This window comes from Drosophila ficusphila, unplaced genomic scaffold (genome assembly GCF_018152265.1).
Source record: "Drosophila ficusphila isolate 14025-0441.05 unplaced genomic scaffold, ASM1815226v1 contig_161, whole genome shotgun sequence".
In the NCBI taxonomy this organism is placed as follows: Eukaryota; Metazoa; Arthropoda; class Insecta; order Diptera; family Drosophilidae; genus Drosophila; species Drosophila ficusphila.
Genome location: NW_025064052.1, coordinates 1 through 4,848, shown reverse-complemented (window position 1 = coordinate 4,848; position 4,848 = coordinate 1). Strand labels below are relative to the sequence as shown.

Here is a 4,848-nt window from a genome sequence, read left to right as displayed (position 1 = left end):
GTCGTGGATCTCTTGATCCCGTAGGGAGAGAACAAATATATTTCAACCCGAGCCTACAGCTTTTAACATTCTGCCAAAACCTTTTAATTCTTTCGGCGCTGCGAGACTTACGGATTTCTAAGAGATGTTCAGAAAACACAGTAGGAGTTAAAATCTGAGGTAACTTTTTAAGTTTACAATGCAGTAGAGAGCCGACATTGCTTTTTGATACGTCCGGGGAAGTTGGTGATGCGACTAATGGTGCATTCACATCTGATCGGTCATAGTTGATTGGTGACGAGAGGCATTCAAAGTCTTCGGTTTGAACTGCGACTTCGAACTGCCGGGCTTTAAGTTTTTTGGAGCACTTAACGCAGTTTGGCTTATAGGTGTTAGCGGTTCCGCAACCGTAACAAAATACGCGCTTCTCTGATAAGCAATCTTGGTATCTGTGCCCTTCTTTGCGGCAATTCCAGCATACCAAGGAAAATGCGTCCACCTCTAATTCACTTTCGGATTCGGACCCATTCTGAGAATCTGGCTCTTGAATAAGCTCTGAGACTTCTCGTCTAAACGGTGTGTTTTTACTGTATCCGTGAGAGCGTTTGACATCGTCTAGAAAAAGCTTCGCGTCGACGACAAGTTTCTCTCAACTCAGATACTGAAGAAATGTCAACATTCAACAATTCATGGCGTATTTCGGGTCTCAAATTGTTTTTGAGAATTCGGACAAGTTTTCTCGGCGACCATGGTACTTCTAACTGATCGACTAATACGTTTACACTATCGTAAAAACTATCAAAAGATTCATTGGGCTTTTGTTTTCTGTTTCTGATTAACTCTTCTACATCAATATCGTCCCTTTTTTGACGAAATTGCAATCGCAAGGCAGAACATAATCTATCCCAACGTACTTCGGTTACCGATTTATGGTAACGCCAATAAAATTCGTTGGCTTTGCCCTCGAATAAGACGCTAGCATTTCTGCAAAGCACTGAGAAGTTGCCTTCAAGTGTCTGATGCGTCAGCGCTTCGACTCTGTAAATAAAATTGTCTATCGATACACCTGATCCGGAATATTTTATCTTCCATCCATTCAGGATATGCACGACCTTGTCGGGTCTATTTAAGAGATCAGAAGGGATACTTCTATGAGAACTTGGAGAACCTAAGTTAGGCGCGACAAAATTTGTGTTTTGGATATGTTCATTGCCAGAAATTGGTCGGTCTAAGGGTGGTGGGAGTAGCTGACCTATCTCTGTCATTCGCATTGGAGCTAGATGGAGGGGAGATTAATCTCTGAATACTGTCACTCACTGAAGTTTGTATTAACTCAGTCATTTTCTCTGGACAACACTGTGAGCAGTCTTCGCTCCATTGAGAGTAACGTCATTGCATTAGCAACATTAGCTGGATCTACATCCCTACTGCTACTACTATGAGCGCCTCCTGACGTACCAGGGACGTTTTCAGATATATTTCTATCATCAATACTTTCTGTGCCACGACTTTTAGATTGGGATCGCGTTTGTAAACCTTTACTCTCGGCTACTGGCCTGCAAGAAATTCTGCATACTGGACAGCTTTCACTTTTCTTCAAATGTGCCTCAATACATTTCTTGTGAAATTCGTGATGGCATACAGTTTCAAATAAATCGGTTGCTGCCTTAATATCTGCTTTACATAACGGACAGACTGGCTTTGCACCTCCTTGCGATGCTTTTCCCGGAGAACGGTCTAATCCCATTTGAAAATTTATAAAAATATAACAAAAGCAAAAAAAACAAAATGTTGTATCCTTAATTTCCAAACGATTTAAACAACAGCTCAAAACCAAAATAATTTAAAACCAAAATGTTGTATCATTAATACCAAAATGATTTCAACAACAGCTCAAAAAGAAATAAAAAGATAAAAAAAAAATGTTGTATCATTAATATCAAATGATTTCAACAACAATCAAAAAGTAACTCTCACGATATAAACTGTGGTTATAATAATAAAGATAAAGCTTTAACTCTAGCTTGATGTCCACAACTCGTAGGATAAAAATTTTATTTACTACTAACATTTCTCAGGAAAGAAGAAAAGAATACAGATGAAGTGAATTTCTTGCCTTTCTTACTACAAGAAAATTCAATAAGGGAAGTAATTAGGCTTTAATAAATATGAAACGGATAAGTTATTCTTAAAAAAAAATTCTTATGTTCCAGTCTCAACTCACATAAGTCTAATTCCTCTAAGAAAAATTATAAATAATTCTTTCTAAAAGTCAACCGTGGATAGGGCACTTCAGTAAAACAATGCCTCTATTTTCCGAAACGCCTAAGCTTGAAGAAAGCATTTATTTAAGTAAGTGTGAATATTGTAGTGATTTGGTAAACCAGCAAGGGCCAGAAGATCAATCGCAATTTGATACTTCTGTATTTTCCTCAGACTAAGTTTTCCTTATCATCACATACAAAAGGAAGGAAAATTCTTACACGGACTTTTAATTAAGGCCAGACGGAAACTAATGTTCACTTGCTCTGTTATCCATAATAAATAAAAATCAACATAAGAGATTTTGATCAGAAGTTAAAGTTGAAATAAATGAAAGAAAGAAAAGAGATTGAATTTATCTATCGGTGAGTCTTAATGAGGTAATACTGTACTCACTAAGGCCCCACACGTTGGGCGCCACCTTTCTTAATAATAATAATAATAATAATAATGATATTATAACTGTAGCGTGTAACGAAGGTATTCTGTGGTGAGTTCTAGGATCTGTCCTTGCGGGTGCACACTATAGGGTCCGGCTCTCGCTCGTCTGCTTTGGGGGTGGAGGTCTTGCTTAGACAAATCCGCACACTAGCTACATATTATTATTTTTAAGACCAGAATTGAGTGTGCTGACGAAAATAAATGCGAGATATCAAAATCAGAAGAGAAATAGATAAAATTCAAAAAACAAGAGATAGAAAAGATCGAGAAAAGTTAGAATCAGCGATGCCACAGATGTTGTCGTGGTCGCGAAATGCCCACCCTACCTATGATCACCATCCTTCAGAGCTAAACTCCGGTGACCCCTAATACCCTACGATTGTGGAAGCATCAGCCGAGTTAAAAAAAACGTGAACTACTCGAAATTCATTTCAAATACAATTTAATTAATAGTTATACAAGAATTCATTATTGTTATTTGCTAACAGGTAGATACTACAAATTTTATATAAATATAATAAATGATATACAGGCGATAAAAATACTATTTAGATACTTAAATATTTAAATGATGTTATCCTCATAAATTAAAGTAGTTATAATGTTCGTATATATTTAAAAAGATAAGAAATAAGAAAAATATAGGGTATTCAGATATCGTACTTCACCAATAAAAAATATTACTCTGGTATAACAATAGATATTTAAATTTCATTGCTTTAATTTATTTTTTTATTTCACTAAATCATCTTCATTCTGTTTGATATCTTTTGTTTAATTTAATTTAGTTTAGTGATGCTATCGGTTCAGGGTTCTTTAAATTCACAGTTTCATTCAAGTAGATTGTTAAAAATTATTTCATAGAGTATTTCGCAATAAGATATAAATAGAATAGATATAAATGCAATAATGAGAATAATAAACTCACAGCTTATACGTTGTTCCAGCGGCGAAAGATCGATCTCCTGGGCAGGTGGCTGTAAAGGGTGAAATTGGGGCTCGAAAACACAAAACTATTCTATAAAAATCTTTTAACTTGGAACCCTTAGGCCTACATATTTTACTGAGAAGCGACTGTGATATCTTCACTTAACCACATTTTTAAATTTATTCAATTATTGTTTTACTGAAGTTGCTATTTTCAAATTATATTTAAATTTACAAAAAATAAATATTTAATTTATCGCTTTTAAGTCATAGTTGAGCGAATTTTCCAAAACAAAATCGATGCGTAAATAACTCCACTCGTGAAAAAATAAGTTTAAATTTAATTGAAATACGTTTTAGACGTTTTAGACTGAATCATTCAGACTTTAAAAAATATCACTGAAACTGATTTTTACGGCATGTTGCTTTCTTTGATTCATTAGGTTTTCTTCACATTGGCAAATTTCAAAACTTCCAAATTTTTCATTATAATATTTCACTTCAAAAAAAATCGCGGTAGCAGCTTGAAAAGCAATTCAGGTGTTGTAGTCCCTTTTGTCCATATTTGGGTAGACTAAATCTGCTGCTGCTGCTGCCGTGGGTAGAGAGGGTTAAACATCTCTCCAAATCACTTTCTTAATGCCGCATTCTTGAATTCTTAATTCCAGTTGAAACTCCTCATTTTTCTTGTCCGATTTAATTTGGGGCACGATATTAAATCATGCCCCCCACTGTCTTGGAAGGGGAGCTCCTACCGATGCCAGTATTGATGGCCACGTGAGAAATATATATATCATATATATCTAAAGAAAATCTGGGGTTAGAATTGGATAAAAATCTACTTCCACCACTTACATCTCAATAGTTTTCCAAAATTAATCACAAAATATTACTCAGCTAGGCTCGCTGCACTCTTATTCCTCTTATTATTTTCCACGATTTCAATATATAGTATTTAAACAAAACTTTGTTGACGTTGAGAAAATTGGCACGTCTGCTCATATCGGATGTCAATCAGAAAAGAACCTTACCAAATATAGGTAGTGTTAGGGTTAGGGTGCGGTTTGAAGTTCGCCACAGACATTGCCAATACTCCAGATGTCTAAAACGAGCTTCCCACTGCATCTCTGTTACAGCTGATTTATCAAACATATGTGTAATTAGCCAAGACACCAAGCCGAGCTTAGATATTTTAAAGCATGCTTCTAGGCCGAACTAAACTATCTGGTCGCTACAGGC

General features: G+C 35.7%; 1 long non-coding RNA gene across 1 annotated transcript; it reads right to left on the bottom strand.

Moving 5' to 3' along the window:
* Window positions 1-4,367: 4,367 nt before the first annotated feature.
* Window positions 4,368-4,581, bottom strand: LOC122320897. Its single transcript, XR_006245901.1, has 2 exons — window positions 4,465-4,581; window positions 4,368-4,412 (listed from the first exon to the last, which is right to left on the bottom strand). It is a non-coding gene; the product is annotated as an uncharacterized LOC122320897 (long non-coding RNA).
* Between the last annotated feature and the right edge of the window lie 267 nt (window positions 4,582-4,848).